Genomic DNA, 25,940 nt, shown 5'->3' with positions numbered 1-25,940 from the left:
TAGTCAAGTAGAGGCATACTAGTGACACTCTGTTTGTCTATGTATTCACACACGTATTATGTTTCCGGTTAATACAATTCTAGCATGAATAATAAACATTTATCATGATATAAGGAAATAAATAATAACTTTATTATTGCCTCTAGGGCATATTTCCTTCAGGTGCAACAGCAAATTTTAGAAGAAGTGCCAGAAGTTGAGGCACAGGATGTGCCAGAAACTGAGGCCCTTAGAAGGTCTACAAGACCAAGAAAGTCAGCTATTTCTACTGACTTTAAAGTTTATAACACAGAAATGGTTCATATGGAAAAGGATCCCACCTCATATGAAGAAGCCATGAGAAGCCCTCATTCATCGAAGTGGATGAAGGCAATGGAAGACGAGATGAAATCAATGAGTTCCAAAGATGTTTGGGACTTAGAGGAAATTCCTAAAGGAGCCAAAACAGTAGGCTGTAAATGGGTCTACAAAATTAAGTATGACTGTAAAGGGAATATAGAAAAGTATAAAGCACGACTCGTGGCAAAAGGATTTACACAAATAGAAGGGATAGATTACAATGAGACATTTTCTCCAGTCTCATGTAAGGATTCCTTCAGAATCATAATGGCATTAGTTGCTCATTTTGATTTAGAGTTACATCAAATGGATGTTAAGACGACATTTCTGAATGGTGATTTAAAAGAAAATGTCTACATGAAACAGCCTAAGGGTTTCATTATGGAAGGCAAGGAAAATATGGGATGCCGCCTGAAGAAATCCATTTATGGATTAAGACAAGCCTCTCGGCAGTGGTATCTAAAGTTTAATCAAACGATTAAAAGTTTTGGATTTAAAGAAAATATTGAGGATAATTGCATTTATGCAAAGTTTAAAAATGGGAAATATATTTTCCTAATCTTGTATGTGGATGATATCCTGCTTGCTAGTAGTGATGTTAGTCTACTACAAGAAACAAAGAAATACTTATCCTCAAATTTTGACATAACAGATTTGGTGAAGCATCATATGTTTTGGGCATAGAAATTCACCAAGATAGGAACAATGGAGTCTTAGGACTATCGCAGAAAGCATATTTAGAAAAGGTTCTTAAAAAGTATAATATGCATGCGAGTAAAGCCACGCCTGCTCCCATAGTCAAGGGCGATAGTTTTGGGAAATTCCAATGTCCCAAGAACCATTACGAGATCGATCAAATGAAAGCAGTACCATATGCTTCGGAAGTTGGCAGCTTACAGTATGCACAAGTGTGCACTCGCCCTGACTTCGCTTTTATCACCGGGGTACTCGGTAGATATCAAGAGAATCCAGGCATGGAGCACTGAAAGATGGTAAAGAAAGCATTGCGTTATGCGCAAGGCACGAAGGACTACATGCTAATATACAGGAGAACTGATTCCCTAGAGATAAAAGAGTATTCAGACACAGATTTTGCGGGGGACAGAGATGATAGAAAATCCACGTCACGATACGTCTTCACTCTCGCTGGGGGAGCTATTTCTTGGAAAAGCTCCAAACAGTCGATACTTGCATCATCCACGATGTATGCAGAATTCATAGCATGCTTCGAAGCCACGGGGCAGGCGATATGGCTATAGAAATTTGTACCCGACTTGAAAGTGGTAGATTGTATTCACAAACCACTAAAGATGTACTGCGACAACCAACCCGCAGTATTTTACACTCACAACAACAAGTCGAGTAATGCTGCCAAAACAATAGAGATAAGGTATTATGTTGTGAAAGATAAAATCCAGGATCAAACTATAAGTCTCGAGCATATAAGGACAAAGGATATGCTTGCGGATCTGCTAACGAAAGGCTTACCACCCAATGTGTTCAAGGAACACTTAGCCGACATGGGTTTAAGGAAAGCCTTATGATTTCTGGATAGCCCCAAAAGGAACAGAATTTGCTTCTGATCATAACGTATGTTGTAGCTGTATGATTCTAACGACAATTAAGCTGTGACGATGAAACATGCTCTATGTACCAATATGTGATGAAACAAATAAACTAGAAAGTATAAGGTTAAAAGTAAAAGTTGAGATCAAGGGGGAGAATGTTAGGTTGATCTCTCCACCGAGTGGGCTCAACGGCCCATCGGGCCCTAATCTATTCGCGCCCTGATAGGGGGCGCCCAACCCTCTTATGGTTCGTGGGCCCCTGTGACCTGCGATATATAGAGAGGTGGGGCCGGGGCACACGGTACGAGGTTCACCGCGCCACCAGACTCCCCACCGAAATCCCCTTCCGATATAGGGCAATCGCAGTGCTCACGGGAAGCACCACTGCCACCTCTCCATCTCGATCTCTCTGCTATCACCGGCCCCTACTTCACCATGGCCGGCGCTGGATCGAGCTCATCCGCACCCAAAGAAGGTAGGTTTACCGGATGATCTAGCCTACCCCGATCCAAAGGATCTATCAGTTACATAATAATGCCATGGTTTCCTTCATTAGTACCCAAACGGCGACGCAAATCAAGAACGGTGGCCGTAGGCCTAGAGGGCAACGCTTGGGCTCGTGACATACAAGGAGTGATAGGGATCCATGAGATTGGCCAATACCTCAGGCTTTGGCAAGCCGTGGAGCACATCAGCCTATCAAACAGGCCTGACTGAATGCTCTGGAGATGGACGGCTAGTGGCACCTATACGACATGGTCATGCTGCGCTGCAACCTTCCACGGTTCCAAGAAATGCCCCTCCTGGAAGCTTACCTGGAAGAGCCGGGCACCACGCCGCGTCCATTTCTTCCACTGGTTGGCCAGCCAGGACCGGTGTTGGATGGCGGATAGACTCGCCCGCGTGGCCTACAGCACCATCCACGATGCCTCCTTTGTGATCAGGCCCAGAGTCGATGTGGCACCTGCTCCTAGAATGCACGTTTACACGGCAAACCTGGCACGATGTGCTGGCTTGGGCGAGGATACCTTCACAACCGCCAAACAATGAGCCCACCCTCATGGACTGGTGGCAACGAACGAAAGGGCAGACCCCACATGCGCTATGGAAAGGCCTACAATCCATCGCCATGCTCGTCCCTTGGATGATCTGGAAGCAGCGCAATGAGTGTGTCTTCGAGAATGTGCGCCCCTCGGTTACCACACTCGTAGATAGGATTAAGGCTGAAGCCAAATGTTGGGCACAAGCTGGCGCATTGGGTCTCAGGGTAGTCCTTCCCACTAACTGGGATGTTCACTGGTAGGGTGCTAACCCATGTAACCATCACCTCCTAGGAGGATCGTATCTTCTCATCTTTTCAATAAAATGAAATGCAAAGAGTCCTTTGCGTTTTCTCAAAAAAGTATTATTTTTGGGTGCCCACGGTATGAGTTCCATCGATCCTACTGATGTTCGTGCTACTGCGCATGGTCGTTGTCTTACTCAGCGGCAGAACAGAACGTCAGCTCACAGTTTCAGAGTGCGGGCTTGTTTAATTTCCCCTGTCTCTCATGTGTTCTGCCCCATGCTCTCTGTTCTTTATAGAGTACCCTGAATTCTTAAAATGTATACACAAGATTCAAGCTAGGATATGCTATCATCTCTATTTCCCAATTAAATTGTTTCATTCTGAACATAGCTTTCACTCAAAACTCTGCGAACCTCTGATTATTTTTGTGGTCTTGCTCTTCTCCTGTTTTCATAAGTCCATGCCTGCATGCCTATTCTAACGACCTATATTACAGTGCTGGGTGGGTCGGAGTGAATGAGAGGCCATGTGGGACGGATGTAGAAGAGACGGAGTCGGGCAACTACGGTTGGGGCGGCTGTGTGAGGAAGATAGAGGTGAGAAAGGAAGTGTTGGACTAGCTAATGCTAAGGGAATGAATCAGAGAGATTAGAGGATATAAGTTGAGAGAGATTTAGGCGATCTTAGATATGTGAGCCCAACACATGTGATGCTCCAGCAGGTATGTGATGCTAATGCATATATAAAGAGAGACGTGTGATGTGTGATGTTGCTATTTTCGTTGATGTCCTGCTGCTGCTGGTATTTTTGCTAGCTATGTGAGCCCAGAATATGCATTGCTGATTGCTACACTATGCTCTAAGGTTCTTCAATACAACATGAAGGTGTTTAGATTGCTCAATATGAGGTGATGGGAGAAAGACCACAGAGAAAGAAGCACCCAGGTCCATGCCATTCTTGAATGTGTTATCATTACTCACTCTGTTTCCATGTACTCCCTGTAACGCCCTCGATGCGGCTATATCTCCCATGTGTCGAAGCACGACTTAGAGGCATAACCGCATTGAAATCAATGTCGCAAGTGAGGTAATCTTCACACAACCCATGTAATACATAAGGGAAAGAGATACATAGTTGGCTTACAATCGCCACTTCACACAATTACATGAATAAAGCATTACATCAAACAGATACAATCAAGGTCCAACTACGGAACCAAAATAAAAGAAGACTACCCCAAATGCTACACAGATCCCCGATCGTCCCGACTGGGCTCCACTACTGATCAACTAGAACGAAACAACACAAAGGACAAGATCTTCATCGAGCTCCTCCTTGAGCTTGGTTGCGTCATCTGCATGGACTCATCGGCGCCTGCAAGCTGGTTTTGGAGGTATCTGTGAGCCACGGGGACTCAGCAATCTCGCGCCCTCACGATCAAGACTATTTAAGCTTATGGGTAAGGTAAAGGTATGAGGTGGAGCTGCAGCAAGCGACTAGCATATATGGTGGCTAACATACGCAAATGAGAGCGAGAAGAGAAGGCAAAGCACGGTCGATAAAAGTATGATCAAGAAGTGATCCTAAAACAACCTACGTCAAGCATAACTCCAACACCGTGTTCACTTCCCGGACTCCGCCGGAAAGAGACCATCACGGTTACACACGCGGTTGATGCTTTTTAATTAAGGTCAACTTCAGGTTTTCTACAACCGGACATTAACAAATTCCCATCTGCCCATAACCGCGGGCACGGCTTTCGAAAGTTCAAAACCCTGCAGGGGTGTCCCAACTTAGCCCATGACAAGCTCTCACGGTCAACGAAGGATATTCATTCTAGCGGGAAGACCCGATCAGACTCGGAATCCCGGTTACAAGACATTTCGACAATGGTAAAACAAGTCTAGCAACACCGCCCGAATGTGCCGACAAATCCCGATAAGAGCTGCACATATCTCTTTCTCAGGGCACACTCAGATTGTCTTAGGTACGGGTAGGCCAGCCCAGAGTTGCCCCTGGTGGCCACCGGCAGCTGACAGGTGGACCAACACTCAGAGGAGCATTGGCCCGGGGGTTTAAAGTAGTGATGACCCTTGGGCGCGCGACCCCCAAGGGAAAAGAAAAGGCTAGGTGGCGAATGGTAAAACCAATGTTGGATATTGCTGGAAGAGTTTTATTCAGGGCGAACTGTCAAGGGGTTCCCATTATTACCCAACCGCGTAAGGAACGTAAAATCCGGAAACATAACACCGATATGACGGAAACTAGGGCGGCAAGAGTGGAACAAAACACCAAGCATAAGGCCGAGCCTTCCACCCTTTACCAAGTATATAGATGCATTACTTAAATAAGATATATTGTGATATCCCAACAAGTAAACATGTTCCAACAAGGAACAACATCTCCATGTTCCAACAAGGAACAAACTTCAATCTTCACCTGCAACTAACAACGCTATAAGAGGGGCTGAGCAAAGTGGTAACATAGCCAAACAATGGTTTGCTAGGACAAGGTGGGCTAGAGGCTTGGTTCAACAATATGGGAGGCATGATAAGCAAGTGGTAGGTATCGCAGCATAGGCATAGCAAAAGAGCGAGCAACTAGCAAAGCAAAGATAGAAGTGATTTCGAGGGTATGATCATCTTGCCTGAAATCCCGCAAGGAAGAAGAACGAGTCCATGAAGAAGACAACCGAACGTAGTCAAACGGATCCTCACAAACGCAACATTAACAGAATCAACCCGGAGAAGAAAACACCGGAAAGAAGCACACAACATAGTAAACAACCAACACATGAACATGGTATGATATGCGGGATGCGGTATGCGATGCATATGCATAATTTGACAAGGAATGAATGAACCTAGCCTCAACTTGGAAATCCAAGTGTGCCACTGGAAATATGAGGTGATTTCGGTTGAAATCGATATAAAGATCGCCAGAATTGGAGCCACGGTTTGGAAATGGCAAGCAAAACAAATATGGCACCGGTCTGCGATATACAGCAAGTAGCCATCTAAATGCATCAAGATAATTATGCTACAGCACTCAAACAAGCAACAAAATACATGGCAGGGATCCACTCATGAATCTTAACCAAAGATGAACACTGAGCTACGGCTAATTCATGCATTAACAGGTTCAAACAAGCATGGCAAAAGAGCAATTGGTAAACAGATTTCAGACTTAGTGAAATTAACACAAGTCTGGGATTTCAGATCAGGTAGCACACTTTGGAGCAAGAAAACTATATGCTATAGGAACTGAACATGGCAAAGCAAGGCATGGCATGGGGCTACTCAAAGAGCTTAACAAAAATCCCTTAGTGACCTTGAGCCAAAAGGGATCGGATAATACAATTGCAAGCATGTGAACATGGCAAAAACATAATCAGATCTCAGACTTAGTGAAAAACTGGAGTATGCAAATCAGATATCAAGTAGGCACGTTTACGAGCTCGATGCACTCACTACAGATCATGTCATGACAATCTAAGCATACACCCATCAAGAATACACATTATACAAGCTAGACATGGCAAGAACAATAACATAGCATGCACGGATCAACTACAACATCCTTGGCAAAATCGCTAACAAGTAGACAATCTGCCCAGATTCACGAAATAGCAAAAGTAGAGCTCAATTGACTCAAGCTAGGGTGCTCCATAATTGCAAACAAAGACATGGATGGATAGAGCACTAAAAGATTAACAAAACATCCTTATTGATCATCCTCAAAAGAGGCATGGATCACTAGGAAACAACATGAACATATGGCATAATGATAAAAACAGATCAAGGACTTAGTGGAATTGCTAAGTCCCTGAAATCAGCATTAACGAATGCACCACTTTGCAAGCTTGTGCTAGTCACCACACATATCACAAAATACATGGATGGCACCTCTGTAAAGATGGCAAAGCATATAGCAAAACACATGTAGAGCTCATGAGCATAACATGCACACAATAATCATGGCAAAAATGTCAAATAGCTATTTGGTGCAGCAGATCTGACAATTAACTCAAATAGCTCTCTTCCAACAGCATTTCGGGCATCGAGATGAGCTCAAATGAAAATGATGCAATGAGATGAAACGATGTACTCTCTGAGACCAACATTTTGATATGCTACACACACAAAATGGAGCTACGGATGCAAAGTTACGACATGATGAACATGGGCATTTGAAACAGGAAATCTCGGGGACTTAGTGGTTTTTACCCAGCGAAAATCGGGATAGGGAGTTCCAGCACGGGGGTTGACGAAGCTCCATGGCCTACGGCGGCGAGCCGGGGCTCCGGGAGGGCTCGGGAAGGCCAGGAATGGGTCGAGGGTGTCCGGATCTGGTGGATCCCGGCCGGATCGGGCGAGGGACGCGACGAGTGATGAGCACCAAGCTCCATGGTTTAATGGCAGCCATGGCAGAGCTCCTGCGGGAGAGAGCACGGGAGAGGTGAGAGGAGAAGGAGGCGGGCAGGGGAAGGAGGAGCAAGGAGCGAGGAGTCCGGCCTGCTGGTTGGCGGCGGCTCGTCGGCGCCGAGGAGCTCCGGCAGCGCAGGTGGCTCGGGGTCGAGGGGCTCCTCCCCTCGATCCAGTTCAGGGAGCGGCTCGGGAGCTCGAGCGCGGGCGGCGGCTCGGGTGCGGCCCGGGGGCGGGCCGAATCTGGGTCCGGTGGGCTGCGGCGGTGGGGGAGAGAGAGAGGGTGACGTGGCGGCGCGGGATTCGCCGGGGACGGCGGCGCGGACACGTCCGGTCCGGGACGGACACGTCCGGCGGTGGGAGGTGGAAGAAGACTAGGGTTTGCACCGCGAATTTCGGAGGGGATCACATATTTATAGGTAGAGGGAGCTAGGAGAGTCCAAATGAGGTGCGGTTTTCGGCCACGCGATCGTGATCGAACGACCGAGATGATGGAGAGGGTTTTGGTGGGTTTTGGGCCACTTTGGAGGGGTGTTGGGCTGCAACACACACGAGGCCTTTTCGGTCCCTCGGTTAACCATTGGAGCATCAAACGAAGTCCAAATGGTACGAAACTTGACAGGCGGTCTACCGGTAGTAAACCAAGGCCGCTTGGCAAGTCTCGGTTCAATCCGGAAACGTTTAACCCCCACACACGAGAAGAAGGTAGAAATGACCACCGGAGGAGAACGAAGCACCGGAATGCAAAACGGACAACGGGAAAAAAGCTCGGATGCATGAGATGAACATGTATGCAAATGAAATGCACATGATGACATGATATGCAAAGCATGACATGCAAGCAATGACAACACAACAACAGCGAATAACAAGAAGACACGTGGCACATCGGTCACGGGGCGTCACACTCCCCCCTTTCCTAAATATAAGCCTTTTTAGAGATTCCAATACAGACTACATACAGAGCAAAATGAGTGAATCTACACTCTAAAATGCGTCTATATACAACCGTATGTAGTCTATATTAAAATCTCTAAAAGATCTTATATTTAGAAATGAGGGAGTATTAGTTTCTTGCTACTATCTTTAACCTTTAGGATTTTCAAAGTTTATACACATCTGATGGAAGATTGACTTCTATAAGTTTTAGTATGTAGCATATCTTACCAACCACTTGAAGCCCGGAATAGAAAATATAGCATTTTGAAAGCTTGATTTAAGGAATAGTCAAAGAGAAAAACATTTTCATCTAATTTTCATGTGGTGTTGGATTTTGAACTTTCAGATCCGAATACCTTCTACTTAGAACTAATAGATCTTCTTTGTTGTTAAATGTAGTCAGTCAGAGTAGTTTTTGTTTAGAAATTAGGTCGTTTACAATAAAAGGAAAGCGGTACCACCTGGGATGCGCTTTGCTGTTGAAACCAGTCCCATCTTGCAATTCGAGGCTCATGCTATTGTGTTTTCATCTTGAAGTTGAACTTTTTCGACTGTTTATGGATCATAGATGAAATATGAATGACCAGTCTTGATGCAAATTACCTACCACGGGACCATTGCAATGATGCTTGGTGAAGTGAGCTACAACTTTGTCATAGCAGACAGTTACACTCTTAGGCACACAAAGGTACAAATTACACGTAAATAGTTAATCTCTTGGAATGGATTTTCCATATCTTAAGTCTCACCTGAAAACAAACTCTGAACCTCTCTGTCTTTTGGCCCGTCGATGTCAACAAATCAACATAGATGAGCAGGGGCATCTCACCCAACGACGTCGGCCGCGTACTGTGGTTGTAGTCCATCCACGATGCCATAAGAGAGCGGTTGGGCCATGGCAAGGACGTTGCCTTCGGCTTCTCCGCCATGTGGGATTATTCTTTGACCTTTCACCATTCCATCCAGTGCCCCTACCATCAAGCGCAGTTTTGATGTTCCGTGACCTTTTGCATTCTACTTTGATCAGTTATGTTAGGCCTATGATTGAGAGATGTTTTTCTTGTACTTTCAGTTATAACTTCTGTTCTATAATCTTCTCCCTGTTTCGATGTGCTTAGCACAATAGTAAATTTGTCGACTACTAATTGATACTTCTGTGTGCTGAGAAGCTCAATCTAAAATGCCAAGATCTGCAAGGAGTCCTCAGCCCGCAAGGTACTAGTTTGCGAGCTCGACATGTTTGGGGCATCCAAGGTTATCTTGGGCAATAGGCAACAACAAAGAAGCGTACAATTGCGGAAGTGCCCACAAATGCTGGATCTTGTTACTTCCACTATCATGTCTTTCACTTTTCGGAACCAATGAGTACAACCCATTATGTTGTAGGTATGATATCAGAATAGATACCCAGCTCCTGTGTGTATATCAGATATAGCTAATGCATCTCAAGGAATGAGCATTACATCTTTTCCATTGAATAAAATTTATATCTCCAAGATAAGAATGCTCCATTTTGTTGGTGTTCCTTTTTGTCTTGCATAGATGTATGTTAGCAAGGCTTACTCTTTTGAAGTTCATGTTTTCTGGTGTTATGATGGATATTTAGATATTTGTCCCTCCAACTGTACTGGAATAATTTAACAAGTTTACACCAATGAAATCTAGCTTTATAAAGCTGATCAGGATGTGCACATATGTATGTGTTTACTAAGCTATGCTTTATGACTAAAATATCTGTTGTTGCAATTCTGCTGCATGTATTTTTTAAAAAGGATATCAACTCCTTGGATTGTATTGTGTTTTGAGCAAATGGCGCTCATTAGGGTTGTACAAACACGTTAACAAGTCCAACAACAAGGCAAGTACGCACAGTCATGCCTCAAGAGGCGCACCCAGGGCGCGCCCCAACCACTAGTGAAAACACAAAAGCTGCACAGGTTACAGGGCGCTCAATGCTCAGTTGCTCACTCTCCATGGATCCAGAGCAGATGGCGAACATCTCCTTCTTGAACTCATAGTCGAATCCAGAGTGTGCAACAGGCACGACCTATCGCTCCCAGCGTGCTCCTGCATTTTCATCGTGGTCAAAACTACACACCAAGTATCAAGATATAAGAAAAACCCAACTATCTAATATGCAAATCAAAATCACATGCACATCATCGTAACAACTAAATGTCTTGATAGCTTGAATTTTGATTTTTAGCAGGGAATGGTAGTTTTGAATGCTTTATGTATTCTTAACCAGGAGGGTAACAAACTCTATTCATCCAACTGACATGAATCCAGGCCAGCTGGGAGTGCACAATACTCACATATCCTTGAGCTAAAGCTTGATTCTTGGTAGAACTGTATCTTCAGAATTCAGCAAAAAAAGTTGATGCAAACTTAGAATGCATACCTCATTTGTTTCTGACGTAGTAACAATATACCTATTAGAAATAGAAAGTCCAACAAAATTCTGGTAAACAAGAATACTGAATTAGCCCCGGGGTACCTCCTCGGTGTGATTGTGTGCACTAAACTTGTTGCAGTATATGTTAACGTCTTTCAATGACAGGTTGGTTGGCTTATCGAGCAGATGCGCAAGAGTGCCATTTTAGTGATAAAAAAAGAACACATAGTAATAGACCTACTATAGAGCAATGTTCATTCATAAAGCAAGAAAGCTTAGTACTTTCATATGAAGTAGATCGAGCATAGTAGTTTCATAGATGTTAAAAGGTTCATATTAACAGAGAAGGGTTGACATCAAGGTGAATGACCTATCACCGAGACACGACCAACGGTTGAGATCAAGGTTTAGCAGTCTCCAAAAGGTGGACATTCTCCAAAAGCAGAGGCAGAGATCGTCTAATAGTTTTTTATGGTGTGTGGACAAGAGGTTCAAAGAACAGAATTCAAATATCCAGGAGCATGGGTCCGAGAGGAGAAGCTTGGGCCAGCCATCTAAATCTTGATGTACTGACAATTCAAAACTACACACTAATTCCAGTTGAATGAGTTTCCTTTCTGCAGAGACCGAAGGAAATAAAGAAGACATACATTAGGGAATGTAAGAGAGAACAAATTTGCAAACTAAGAACAACTCAAACTCCAGAACTTAGCTGAGTAGTAAGGTATAACATCATAGATTGCTTATCCCCCGATTATATATGCCCTTACTAAATGTTTGTTACAGGACAATGCTTACCGACAGAAGATAAATCAAATCAATGTTCTATAACCTAATTACTCACAAGTGTAACTTCCATATGTCAAAGAACAAATATAGAAATCTAAAACCTTGCACAATAAGCATTCATGACGAATTACAGAAATCTAAGTATGATGTGCATAATATGGGTCTGGCCTTTGCCTCTCATTTTCCCTATGTACCAAGGTTGTCCATTATCACATTTATTAGCAGAAGGAGAAATAAGGCAACTATTTGAGTACCTGCAAGATAAGAAGAAAAAGAGTCAAGAGCACAACAAATGTGATATCACAGGAAAGGTTTTGCCTACGAGTAACCTAGATCTCGAAATAGGCTTTCGCCCCGCTTTATAGATAAAGCATATGTCCATACAACCACATCTCAAGCACTGTCATAAACAAGAAATGTTGGGGCCACAACACAAGGACGCCCAAATGAAAGAAGAAGAAACACAAAGCCACTAGGGGCAAGCTACGAAGCCGGAGAGCCGACGCGCGATAGACACCAGGGCATCCAGGAAAAGCTGAAGACGATCACAATCCCTCGGCCTAGCGAGCAGATGCCAGTGCTGCAGGAAGGCAAGAAATTTGAAGAACGAGTCAGAAGCACATCGCGGGAACACCCGCTCAATCACCATCTTGTTGCGAGTAGTCCAGGGAGTCCACATCATAGCTGCGAAGATGAGCCAGAATAGTCGGCGCTTACGGCCAACCTGAGTAGCCCTAACCCGCAAAAACCCTGCAAGGTCATGGGCCTCCCACTCTGGCCCTAAAGCCTCATGTACGAAGCACCAAAGTGCCAGCGCTGCTACGCAAGAAAACAAAATGTGCGCTCCCGTTTCTGGGACATGGCACAAATGGCAAAGTCCATTGCCCGGACCATGGCGTTTCAGGACCTCGGTCCCCGAAGGTAGACGGTCTCAGAGAAGCTGCCAAACAAAAATCTTAATCTTCAAGGGTAAAGGTGCCTTCCACAGTGGGGCTAACCACTGTAGAACCGGCATCCGACATAACGCCTGATAGGCCGAACTAACGGAGAATTCTCCCGAAGGGGAAAGGCTCCAAGAAACAGTGTCAGGATCCAGGGTCAGAAGCAGAGGGACTACTTCCCTCAGGTCGTCACATTCCCGTACCTCATCAGGTCCGAAGGAGTGGCGGAACGCAATGTTCCATCCTTCCTCCAAAGCAGCCGCAAATACAAGAATGGTCGGGTCCTCACAAATCACAAAGAGCCGCGAGAACCGCAAGCGGAGAGGCTTGCCCTCAAGCCATGGGTCCAACCAAAATTGGGTTCCAGACCCATTACCAACCAAGAAATGAAAACCCAGCCTAATATCTTCCTTGATGGTCTGAATAGATTTCCAGAACTGGGACCCAGCCGACTGTGAGCAAGACAAGAGGGGTTGGCCCTGCAAGTACTTGGACTCAACCAGCTGCAACCACAGCCCCCCATCTCCCCGCAAGATCCGCCAAACCCAACGCAACATAAGTGTAACGTTCATCCGGTGAGATGCAGGGATGCCCAACCCACCTCGGTCCTTCGGCAAGCAAATGTCAGCCCACTTCACCATATGGTACTTGGGCCGACCATCTCCTGCCTGCCAGAAAGACCTAACGAGGACAGTTTTGCTACCCTTAGAGGTGAACCTACCACACCAGGGCTCTGCACGGGATGCTACTCGTCCCACAAGCGGATCATACCCACTCACCAAGATCCTGGACTCAGCCAGGGGCATCCCCAAGTAAGATATGGGGAATGTCGCCAGCCTACAATTGAGGTTATCAGCAATCCGAAGCTGGACAGCCTTAGAATAGCCAAAGACCACCACCTCCCTTTTATCAAAGTTAATCTTAAGTCCAGACATTTCCTCAAAGCAGAGCAGCAGGAACTTAAGATTAACAATGTCCGAGTCCGAGCCTTCCACCATAATCTTGGTATCATCCGCATACTACAAGTGAGTAACCCCCCCTCCAGGATGAGGTGACTAACTACACCCTTAAGGGCATCAACTGCAAGGTTGAAAAGCAAGGGGGAGATAGGGTCCCGTTGCTTTACCCCTCTGGAAGCCTGGAAAAAAGGTCCCACTTCGCCATTGATGTTGATAGGCGTGTTCCTAGATCTAACCAGTTGCATGATCCAGGAACACCACCTCTCATCAAAGCCGCGCCGTTCCATTACCAACCTCAAAAAGGACCAATCCAGCTGGTCATACGCCTTCTGAAAGTCCAATTTGAGGAAGACCCCCTTAAGCCCCTTCGACACCACCTCATGGACGATCTTGTGAAGGGCTAGGATACCGTCATGGATCCGCCGGCCCTTCAGGAACGCGGACTGGAGGGGGTGGGCAATCCTTTCCGCCACCGGGGATAAGCGAGTTGCGTAAACCTTCGCAAAGATTCGCTCCAACACGTTGATCACCGTGATGGGGCGGAAGTGCCGAATATCCGTCGCCCCAACTACTTTGGGGATCACGGATGTGACACCATAGTTAATCCTAGCCATGTCCAAGGTTCCTATATAGAACTCATGAAACATGGGCATAATGACCGGGCGTAAGATCTCCCAGAATTTCTGGAAAAAGACTACCGGGAGCCCATCCGGTCCCAGGGCCGAGCAAGCCTTCATAGAGGTAACCGCTCGACCAACCTCCTCAGGGGAGAACGGGAGAGTAAGATCCACATTCTCCGCATCGGAGACCTGGTCAGCAAGTGGCCAGAAGTCAGCGCAGAGAGAGACGCCTCCACGTGGCTCAGCCGAGAACAGCTCCTTATAGAAGGAGTAAATATGGGTGGAGATGTCCTCTAGGCTTTCCAGAAGAACATCCCCGTCCCAGAGGAAAGGGATGGCACACTTCTGCCTGCGACCATTAGCAATCGTCCGGAAGTAGGCAGTGTTCGCATCCCCCTTAAGGAGTCAGTTCTAGCCCCCTCGACGCTGCCAGAAGAGCTCCTCGCTCTTGTAGATGTCCATGAGCGAGGACTCGAGGGCGTATATCCTAAGCCAGTCATCAGGACACAAGCCCTGCCCATTAGCAAGGTCATCCAAAACCTTAATCCGATCCAGCAAGGCCCCTTTACGGGCCCGAGATCAGCACCAAGATTCGCCCCCAGTCCTTCATGGCCTGACAGGACAGTTTCACACAGTGATGCCAGACATCCACAACACAAAACACACGGGGCGGGGACGCGACCGCCTCTAGCCAGCGGTCGCGAACCATCTCAAAGAAACCCGATTGCTCCAGCCAAAATGTCTCGAAGCAGAAGCGACGAGTCCTAGGGGGCCTCATCCCCTGACGAGAACAACAGAGGGGTATGATCGGATCCAATCCGAGTGACCGCCTTGAGAGAACACAGTGGGAACATCACCTCCCACTGAGCCGACACAAAAACCCGATCCAAGACACTCCAGATGGGGTCCGCCTGCTTATTTGTCCACGTGAACCTAGCCCCTACGCGAGCTATCTCATGGAGCGCAAGGTCCGCAATGCAGTCGTTAAATAGATGCATGCGGACCCGATCAACATTAGGTGAGCTTTTATCAAAAGCCCACCTAATGAGGTTGAAGTCACCGGCCACCACCACCGGGGTGGTGCACCTCTCCACCTTATTTTTAAACTCGGCAAAGAAGCCAGCAGAGCGAGCATGATCCACAAGACCATAGACGAAAATCACCTCCCAGCTGAAGTGGACTCGTCGGTCAGTAACGGACATGCTCAGGAAGAATTCCCCTTGGTCCATATCCTCAACCGAGAAAACATCCTCCCGGACTCCGAGCAAAATACTGCCAGACTGCCCCGTAGAAGGCAACCACTGCCAGGCAAACTGGTGGCGGGACGACCCCTTGAGCTCATGCATACTAAAGTCTTGGCGAATCGTCTCTTGCAAGCCCACAATGTCAATCTCCTCCTGGCGCAAATACTCGATGAGCTGACGCCTCCGGCCAGTGAGGACGAAGCCCATGATGTTCCAACATAGGAGCTTCATTTAATAACCTCAGTGGAGTTCATAGGCCCCGCAAGCGGGGCCGAGCTAGCCCGCCCGTCAATCGCGGGTCGGGGGGTTCCTTCACCAGACGGCCACGTCGCCCCCGCGTAGGGGGGCAACGGAGGACTCCGGTTCAAGGGAAGCAGACCTGGAGGTAGACCCACACACCTCTAATCGGTGTTCAGTGGGGTTGAGACGAGTGGGAGGACGCCCACGCAGCTCCCTCACCGGGGAAGGGACTGCCGAGGGAGTCTCCACCACAGTCTCTAGAGGAGGCGCAACACTATTCCTGGTCTCTCTATGACCAGGGTCAGTGTTCGTCGGGGTGCTGGGGTCTCCACGCGCAGCACAAGCACGGGCTTCACCCAATGCCCCATCAAGCCGCTCGTTCGCGCAAATAGCAGAGATCTGCTCAAGGATGGGCCCCTTCTCGCCACGGAACACGATGCCACTATCGGAGGCCACCTCTGCCAGATGAGACAACGGAGCGGAGCCAAGCACAGAAAACCGAGAACTAGAACAGGAAGGACCAGAAGGGATGGGGGGAGTAACTGGGGACAAGTCACGGGCAGCCGCCCGCATGGCAGCCTTCTCCTGGATCGACGGAACACGGCCATCCAGAAGGACCCGGGACTGGCTCAGTCGCGCACTCTAACGTGCGGCCACCAGTGAAGAGGCCCCGCCCCAAAGCTTGGAGCCCGTCGCGGTAGGGGTCACCACGGCCAGGTCCAAGGGCGGAAACGGCTCCAGGTCCGGGGACCCCAAGGCTGGAGAAGGGGGGACCCCAGCGACCGCGAGTAGCAGACCACCCTAGGAGAGCGCGGTGATGATGAGGGGCGCACCTCCATCCCCACACTCACCACGTCCTCCTCCATGAACTTCGGGTCAGCCACTGGGGTTGCGATAGGGGGAGGGACTGCCATGACCACAGACCCACCCCCCGACGCCACCAGAGAGGCCACCCCGGCAGGGAAGGAAGACCCACCACTAGTAGAAACTGGGCTACGCCGCCCATCAGACGTAGCAGGCGGAACCTCATCATCATCATCCTCACCAGAGGAGCCCTCCCCAAATGAGGCCCCATCGCCACCATGCCCCTCACCCTGATGAGGCACAGTGCCATCAGGTGCCGGCCCAAGCAGATCCTGAGGGGCCGAGGACTCAAGCTCGAAGGTGAGGCGCACTCCTTTCTTGCCGAAGTAGAATACCAAGGACAAACCATCAATCTCGGCCGGAGCGGGGCAGAGAATCTCAATGCGGACGGGGCCATCATCCTCAAAGGAAGCCAGATCAGCGGTCACCAGCTTGCCCACCGGCTCGGAGATCGCCTTAAGGATGTGGCAAGCTTGCCACCCCGCGGCGCCGCCCGGCCGCCACGAGGCAAGCCGTAGACAAGGACCCACACCTTTTCCGAAGAAGGCACTGGGTCAGGCTCCGCATCAGCAGCACGGACGAAGATCATGAACTTGTGGATGGGCAGTGGATGAAGTCGTGGGAACACACACGGAGCAGCTCAACAGACGGGAAGGGGGTCAAGAAGGAGAGGGGGCCGTCTCGGTCACCTCCCAAGTGAAGTCGGAGTCGCGGAAGTCGCCAATGTAGGTGGCGAGCTCAGCCTGGATGAGGGCAGCCGAGATCACCACCCCAGACGGCAAGTCATGCCCGGGGGCGAGAGTGACTGTCGCCAGGTGCGTCCGAACTGCCTCCTCAATCTCAGCATCCACATAGTAGAAGTCGCCCCCCTCAGTCCCATACCCGAGGTAAGCAAGGGTAGTGGGGCATCGGAGAGGGGCCTCACACTCCGACCGAAAATGTCCCGCGCAGCCACAATTGATGCACATCGTCTCCTCACGGGTCCTGGGGCGGCCGGCACTAGATGGAGGCTCCGGAGCCACCTGCTCAGGAGCCTCGGTCGGGACTGGACAAACGGCCACCCCATGGGACTTCTTCTTCTTATGCTTCTTCTTCTTCTTGTTCTGAGTAGGAGCACCTTGTTGTTCCGGAGACCGGCGCGGGGGAGAAGACTGCACCGGTTGGACCTCGCCCCGCCGCCTATCAGAGGCGGCATCGCGCGGCGAACGACGGTCATCCCTCCGACAGGAGACCTGACCATCATCCCCCTGCCGCACAGACGGGCCATGCATAGGAGCTGCCCGACCCCGACCCACGGCGACGCCAATCGCCATTCGAGGGGTGGGGAGCATCCCGGACAGCAGGCTCGCGAGGGTTCGAAACCGCCCGGTCCCGAGCAATCGGAGACGGACGAGACACCAGCTCCTCCCGCAGGGCCGCCTTGCGGTCCAGGTCCGCCTGCCGCCGACGATTGGCCTCGCCGCGCCAGACATCACCCGAGGACCCAGGGAGGAGGAGACGGGGATCCCTGGCCGGGTCACGCGGCGGAGGCGGCCGGCGTAGCGAGGTGCCGGAATATGTTGCCGACGACCTCTCAAGCCGCCTAGACTCCCCCAGAGACTGGCGCGCCGACGAGGACGACTCGGGGCGGCCCTCCGCCGCAGTAGGCAGCGGGCGCTTCGGCCGGGGCTGGCCATCGTCGGCGTCCCGAACCATCAGAGCGTCTAGATATGAGCGGGGGCGCGAAGGGGCGGAGGCGGACAACGACGAGGGGGGCGGGAGAAACGCACCCTGGGACGAGCACGGGGGAGAGAGAACAGGCGACGCGAGCGGGAAAGAAGCAGCAGAATGTGAAGGCGGTGATGCGGGGTGGATGAGACGGGCAAAGCGGTGCCCTCGTGCCACATTGACCCTAGAAGCCGGCCAACCACACCGCAGATTAGATCCACCCCGTTGGATACACAGCCAACGGGTCGGATCGGCTGGTGCGAGGTGCCACTCCCGGTTGATCCGGGTCAGGATATCCTGGGCCCGCTGGGCCGCGGCGGCAATCTCCAGGGGAGACGGCCGACCAGTCGCCACAGCATTGGGCCCGGCCCGGCCACGGACCGGCCCAACAGCCGCGCAGCCCCAGACGGCCCACGCAGCGGAGGGGGCAAGGCAGGGTCCAAGCGGAGGGGATCTCCCTCGACCAGGACCGCCGGCGGCGGCGGGGACAGCCGCCCCGACCATACCCCCAACACCGGACGAGCCGGCTGTCACACCCACAGCCAGGGACCTGCCCGACGCAACCAGCGACGGCCGACGCGGAGGCACACGGAGCTCCGCCGAATCAGAGGAGCCCAAAGTCCAGCGCCCCGGCGAGCCACCGGCGTGCCCCGTGGCCAAGACCTCCTCGACGCGCCAGCGGCCCGGCGATGAGCCGGCCGTGCCGCCGCCCAGAACTCCCCAAACAAGGGCGGGGCGAGCTTTACGTGCCGCTCCACCGGGCCATCCTCCGCCTCGTCCTCCTCCGCGAGATCCGCCCAACTCACCTTCGGGGGAGCGCAGCTGAGCGTCGGCCCCAGGCCAACGGCCGCGGCCAGCTCTGGCACACCGGCGGCACACTGCATGGCCACTGCAGCCAGGGCCGAGCAGCGCACCGGCGGGGAGCTCAGGACGCCTCAACGGTCGCCAGAGAGGAGCGTTCGTACGAGTTCAAATGGTGTCCGATGTCGCCGGCGAATAGTTTCCGAGTAACCGATATACTATCTTGTTGCTATGTCAGAGCTCAAAAGAGCCACCAGGGAAAAAAAATGAGATTTTAAGGAATGAAAGGGAAAAAGTGATCAATATAGAGTACTATCTAAGCCAACACATAAACCAGTTCAAAAATCAGATAGATATCAGTAAAATTCGGGAACAAAGTAGCTATGTCAACAAAACAGCTTTATCAGTGGCATTGCATCTCGACAAGGGTACAAAAACTTAACTAAACCTGATACGCTTGCAAGATCTACCTCTGCAAACTATACTATGAGAACGATAGTCCCTAATCTGAACTTACTTGCACAACCTACCACTGAACCACGACAGCCTCCAATTCTGTACTCTGCTGTGCCGCCACCACGGAGGGGGAGGGAGGGAGGGAGAGAGAGAGGGTCAGGGAAGAGAGACCAAGAATACACCAGCACAAACTGGAAATATTATTCCACCAGGAAAAGTAATACAAAGCCTGAGAGATAATCTTCGGTTTTGCCTTAGCTCCACATATTTTCTTAGTTGTTATACAACTTCCTATTCTTTCAGAGCCACCAATATACTTCATCAACACACCTATTAGTCTATTATTACTCCATCAGTCATAAAATTAATGGCATGCTACGCCTGCAATTATTCAACACAACACACGTTAGGGCATCTATCTAAGAGTATCAATGAGCTAGCTGGTGTGGTAGTTTGTGAGAGAAAGAACATGCTGAAACGGATTTTTTTTAATCAATTGATGAACTGAAGGAATGTGGTCAGTTTCAGAACTGATAAAACATAGCAGGAGTTAAGGCGAAAAATTGTCTGAGTCGAATAAGTCAGAATTGGCCACATACACGCACATGTACTCTTTTCCTTTCAAAGTCCAATTGCACCAAATAAACACACACCAAAAGAAAACAATGAGGCTGCTTTTGGCAGCAAAGTTTTTTTAAAATTTTCTAAGAATACCGTGGTTTCTGAAAAATATCATGGTTTTAAATACTTTGCTGCGTTGGCTTCAGAAAAAACCAAAGTTTTGTAAACCACTGTATGCTAGAAACCATGCTTTTTTTTGCAATATTCGGAAAAGAGGTCCCGACTCTTTTTTTAAAACAGAACGGAGAGAAATCTTCTGAGAGATCGCACTCGACGTTGCCATCTACGTCGAGATAAGAATATCCAGAGCGATTCCTTCCTATTTTCCCTCTTTTTTTTATATGATAGACGATCATATTATATCTCTTGGTTATAGCCGATTCAGTTTGATTGGTCTACCTTCCAGCCGGCGTCGCGTTCGAGTCTCCATCTCTCTGCAGTGCTATGACTGAATCAAGTTCACCACCAGAGAGAACACTCGTTCGCAGCAAGCTAGTATTTCTCAAGTCCTTGGCTGTCTATGTATTTCCGGCGAGTAGAGCGCGGATTAGATTGATTGATCCTTTCGGAGAACACTCATAAGCAGCAGGTTATATATGCTAGCTAGCTAGCCTATTCAGTATAAATGGCGCATGTACACGCACAAAGAATTTCGGAAATACTAACGCTCATACGTGTGGGCGTTTGCATCTTACCCACACGCGTGGATGCGCGTCTATTTGTGGGTGTACGAATCTTGGCATGTTTATGCCACGTAGGACTGGGCTGGTGTGTGGGTATTCACCCGGTCGCCCACACGTTCATTTCACCACACGGAGGGGCTGGTATGTGGGCGTTTAGTAGTTCGCCCACACGTCAGTTTTCACTCACGTACAGGGGCTGGTGTGTGGGCATTTATCAGTTCGCCCACACGCCCGTCTCCTCTCCCACACCCAAAGCTGTCACTTGCCATGTGTTTTGCAGGATACATGAAAACTGCCCTAGTGTGCTTGTACCGAAAAAAGCTTTCGCCCCGCTTTATATTATAAAGCCAACCGCACAACAAGCATCCAACAAGGGCCAACACACAAACACGCACACACACACGGAGGTCCACAGGGACAAATAGTACAAGAAAGGGTCAATGCTGAGGGCATAGCACAACAAGTCCTAACACCAAAACACACACGCCACAAACCACAAAGCCGCCAGGCGGTCTAGTCAGGCTCAGGTAGAGGAGGCGGCAGCGGGGGAGCCACGCGGAGCGCCATCAAGCGCAGATCGGAGAGGAGGGCGATGATGACGTCCCGGTCCTGGGGGCGGCTAAGCGGCCGTCAAAGCTGCAGGTAACCACACAATTTGAAGATTGCGTCAGTCGCACGACGGAGGGACATCCGCCTCCCGCTGATGAGCGCCATCGAGCCATTTAGCCTAATCTGGGACATCCGCCTCCCGCTAGAGCGCCATCCTCCTCCTCCGAGAAAGGCGCCACTAGAGCGGCATTGGCCTTGGCGGAAACAAGCTGGGCACCCGACCAGGTATCTGGGGCCAGCGTAGCCCCACCCCGAGGGGTGGGGGTGAAAAGGGCTTTATAGAAGCCATCAACGTGGGCGCGGATGTCCGAGGGTCGAACAAGCTGAGTATCACCTGCCCACAGGGAGTGAATGGAGTTGCGACGACGTTGGCCGTTGGCAATCGCCTGGAAGTAGGCTGTGTTGGCGTCGCCCTGGAGCACCCATCGTTGGGTGCCGTGCAACCACCAGTAGGCCTCCTCGTCGGCATAAATGACCGAAAGCTGGTCCTCGAGATCATATCTCAACATCCACTCATCCAGGGAGATCCCGGACGAGTCAGCACGGGCGTCCAGGGCCTGGATGGCGCTTAAGAGGGCCTTCTTGCGGTCACGGATATCACAGCCGAGATTCGCGCCCCAGCTCTTCATAAACTGGCGGGCTAGCTTGGCGCAAAACTGCCAGGAGTCGACCACGGACATGGCGCGGTGGGGGGAGTCGCGTGTGGCGGTCCACTTAGCCGTAACAGCCTCGCGGAACCCGGCTTGGTTGAGCCAGAAGAGCTCGAACCGAAACCGGGGGGATGGGGGGCGTTCATCAACAGATGAGAGGAGGGGAGGGACATGATCAGAGCTGATCCTGGTAATAGCCTGAACCGAGGCCAGGGCATCTGAGTTCACATTCCGGGGAAACTAAGACGCGGTCCAGGACAGACTGCGTCGGGTTTGCCTGGCGGTTAGTCCAGGTGAACCGGGCCCCCGTGCGCTCGAGCTCACGGAGGCCAAGCTCCGCGATGCAGTCGTTAAACATCTGCATCCGGGGTCGATTAACCCGGTCATTGTTCTTCTCATCCGGGGAGCGGATGAGGTTAAAGTCACCACCCACCACAACAGGTAGGGGGAAGCGGAGATCTTCTGCTGCAGCTCGGCGAGGAAGGTCGGGGAGCGGCTGTGATCCGCCGGTCCGTAGACGATGATGGCATCCCATTTGAAGTTGAGCGCACGCTCGAAGATCTCCATACTAACAAAGAACTCACCCCGATCCATACCTCCCACCTCAAAGGTGGCATCCTTAACACCTAAGAGGATGCCACCCGAGTGGCCATTGTTCCCACTAGAAGGGAGCCAATGCCAGGCGAACAGGTGGGAACTAAGGCTGTAAAGCTCGGGGAGACAGAAATTTGTGCGCATGGTTTCTTGGATGGCGATGATGTCGATGTGCTCGTCTCGGATGTACTCAACTAGCTGGTGGCGGCCGTCATGGCCGAAGCCGCGAATGTTCCAGAAAAGGGCGCGCATCTAAACCGCCATTGAGGGGCTGCTTGACCCAAGGACGATGGAAGCACTGTGGGCTCGAAGAGCGGCAGTGTGGGAGCAAGTGCGGCCACGAATCTCCTCGACCGGCGTCCCAGTGGGCTGGGGTGCCGGGGTGCGCAGGAGGCGGGCCCGAGTCTCGGCTAGTTTCCCGTCAAGGATCTCGCGGGCCTGGATAGCCGCAATCTGCTCCAAGGGGGGGCAACCTCCCCCCGGAAAACTACGGCCGAGTCCAGGGCCACCTTGGCAAGGCGGCCGAGCGGGACAGCTTCGAGAGCAGAAAAAGAGCAGCTGGAAGAACTGGAAGGGATGTCGGTCGCACTTGTCTCGAGGTTCTGGGCCGCAGCCCGAATCTCAGCCCGCTCGGAGATGGACGGCGCTGGGAGGCTGGCCGGGCGATCCGCGTCGAGCCGGACACTACGGCGGGAAGCCGTCACCGGGGTCGACGAGGCCCGAGCCCGACTGACGTAGGACACCGACTGAGGCGGGTGGGAGGCGACGGGGGTGACCACCTCCTCGGAGGCCACCAGAAGCAGACGAGTCGGGGAAGCAGGCGCCGGAGGGATCAGACGGGCACCAGACTCCGCCTGAGGAGAGGGCGGGTCCGAGGCCGGCGAATCCGGGCCCGGGGAGGGAGCCGGGGGGAGGCGGGAGGCGGCGGCGCATCCGCCCCAGGGGAGTCCATCGAGGGGATCTGAGGGGGGAGGCATCGACGTCAGCGAGGCCGGAAGCAGCAAAGAAGCCGAGGCCGGAGATGAGGGGGCCGTGGCCACCACGGGAAGAACGCACGGCGAGCGCGGCGAAGATGCCGGGAGGACGAGGAGGCTGACGCTGGAGATGTCGCTGAGCTCAGCCGAAGAGGAGGGAGAGGAGACAGGCAGCGTGGCGGGGGCGGCCTCGGAGGAGAGGGCCAACCCACGCGACCGACCCGCACCCGCGGCCCCATGCCCCGGAGATGGGGAGGGGTCCCGAGAGGGGGAGCGGTTGCGGCCAGAGCGCTCGTCATCGTCCTCCGGATCCTCGTGGCGGGAGGGGCGCAGACGGCGGTAGTGGGTATCGTCGCGAGGGTCCGCGCCACCCCCACCAAAGTGGCCATCAGCGAGGTGTCGAGGGCGGCCGACGTGGTTGGGAGGCTCGGGGTAGATCTTGAGGTCGAATCCTTGGTCATTGAAGAACACTCGAACGGTGGCACGGAGGGTGGAGGAGTCCAAGCACTTGACCTTGACACGAACTTCCTCCTCCTTGCGGAGGGAGAGCTCATCCACCACCACAACCTTGCCCAGGAGCTTGGACATGCTCCGGATCAGCTTCTCAGAGCGGGCGATGTCGGGAAGGCCCGCTATGAGGATCCAAGCAGTGTCCAGCACGGCAACCGCCTTGGGGTCCAACAGGGGCTCACAGATGTTGATGACGAGTTTGTTGAGGGCACGGGTGATGTCATCGCTACAGGTGGAGAGGCCCAGGCTGAGAGCGTCGGGGAAGACCACGGTGAAGGAGCTATCCGAGGTCGGGGTCACCTTCCAGTCCCAGACGCGACGGTAGAGTGTTGGAAATATGCCCTAGAGGCAATAATAAAATGGTTATTATTATATTTCTTTGTTCATGATAATTGTCTATTATTCATGCTATAATTGTGTTATCCAGAAATCGTAATACATGTGTGAATACATAGACCACAACACGTCCCTAGTGCGCCTCTAGTTGACTAGCTCGTTGATCAAAAGATAGTCATGGTCCCCTGACTATGGACATTGGATGTCATTGATAACGGGATCACATCATTAGGAGAATGATGTGATGGACAAGACCCAATCCTAAGCTTAGCTCAAAGATCGTGTAGTTCGTTTGCTATAGCTTTTCTGAATGTGAAGTATCATTTCCTTAGACCATGAGATTGTGCAAGTCCTGGATACCGTAGGAGTGCCTTGGGTGTGCCAAACGTCACAACGTAACTGGGTGACTATAAAGGTACATTACAGGTATCTCCAAAAGTGTCTGTTGGGTTGGCACGAATCGAGACTGGGATTTGTCACTCCGTATGACGGAGAGGTATCTCTGGGCCCACTCGGTAATGCATCATCATAATGAGCTCAATGTGACCAAGTGGTTGATCACGGGATCATGCATTATGGCACGAGTAAAGTGACTTGCCGGTAACGAGATTGAACTAGGTATTGGGATACCGACGATCGAGTCTCGGGCAAGTAACGTACCGATTGACAAAGGGAATTGTATACGGATTGATTGAATCCTCGACATCGTGGTTCATCCGATGAGATCATCGTGGAGCATGTGGGAGCCAACATGGGTATCCAGATCCCGCTGTTGGTTATTAACCGGAGAAGCGTCTCGGTCATGTCTGCATGTCTCCCGAACCCGTAGGGTCTACACACTTAAGGTTCGGTGACGCTAGGGTTGTAGAGATATTAGCATACGGTAACCTGAAAGTTGTTCGGAGTCCCGGATGAGATCCCGGACGTCACGAGGAGTTCCAGACTGGTCCGGAGGTGAAGATTTATATATAGGAAGTCAAGTTTCGGCCATCGGGAAAGTTTCGGGGGTAATCGGTATTATACCGGGACCACCGGAAGGGTCCCGGGGGTCCACCGGGTGGGGCCACCTATCCCGGAGGGCCCCATGGGCTGAATTGGGAGCGGAACCAGCCCCTAGTGGGCTGGTGCGCCCCCCTTGGGCCTCCCCCTGCGCATAGGGTTCGAAACCCTAGGGGTGGGTGGCGCCACCCTTGCCTTGGGGGGCAAGGTACCCCCTTGGCCGCCGCCCCCCTAGGAGATTGGATCTCCTAGGGCCGACGCCCCCCCTAGGCACCCTATATATAGTGGGTGGGAGGGAGGGCAGCCGCACCCAAGCCCCTGGCCTCTCCATCTCCCTCCCGTGACACTCCTCCGTCTCCCTGCGCTTGGCGAAGCCCTGCCGAGATCACC

At 51.2% G+C, this 25,940-nt stretch overlaps 2 long non-coding RNA genes across 2 annotated transcripts; both read right to left on the bottom strand.

Annotated features, from left to right (window-relative positions):
- Positions 1 to 11,486: 11,486 nt before the first annotated feature.
- Positions 11,487 to 19,897, bottom strand: LOC125524058. The gene is made up of 2 exons (XR_007290534.1): positions 19,636 to 19,897; positions 11,487 to 11,996 (listed from the first exon to the last, which is right to left on the bottom strand). It is a non-coding gene; the product is annotated as an uncharacterized LOC125524058 (long non-coding RNA).
- On the bottom strand, positions 12,077 to 19,629 carry LOC125524059. The gene is made up of 2 exons (XR_007290535.1): positions 19,124 to 19,629; positions 12,077 to 12,322 (listed from the first exon to the last, which is right to left on the bottom strand). It is a non-coding gene; the product is annotated as an uncharacterized LOC125524059 (long non-coding RNA).
- Positions 19,898 to 25,940: the final 6,043 nt, after the last annotated feature.

The sequence above is a fragment of the Triticum urartu genome, chromosome 7 (assembly GCF_003073215.2).
Source record: "Triticum urartu cultivar G1812 chromosome 7, Tu2.1, whole genome shotgun sequence".
In the NCBI taxonomy this organism is placed as follows: domain Eukaryota; kingdom Viridiplantae; phylum Streptophyta; class Magnoliopsida; order Poales; family Poaceae; genus Triticum; species Triticum urartu.
The sequence above is the reverse complement of the archived record's forward strand: the minus strand, read 5'-3'. Positions and strand labels throughout refer to the sequence as shown.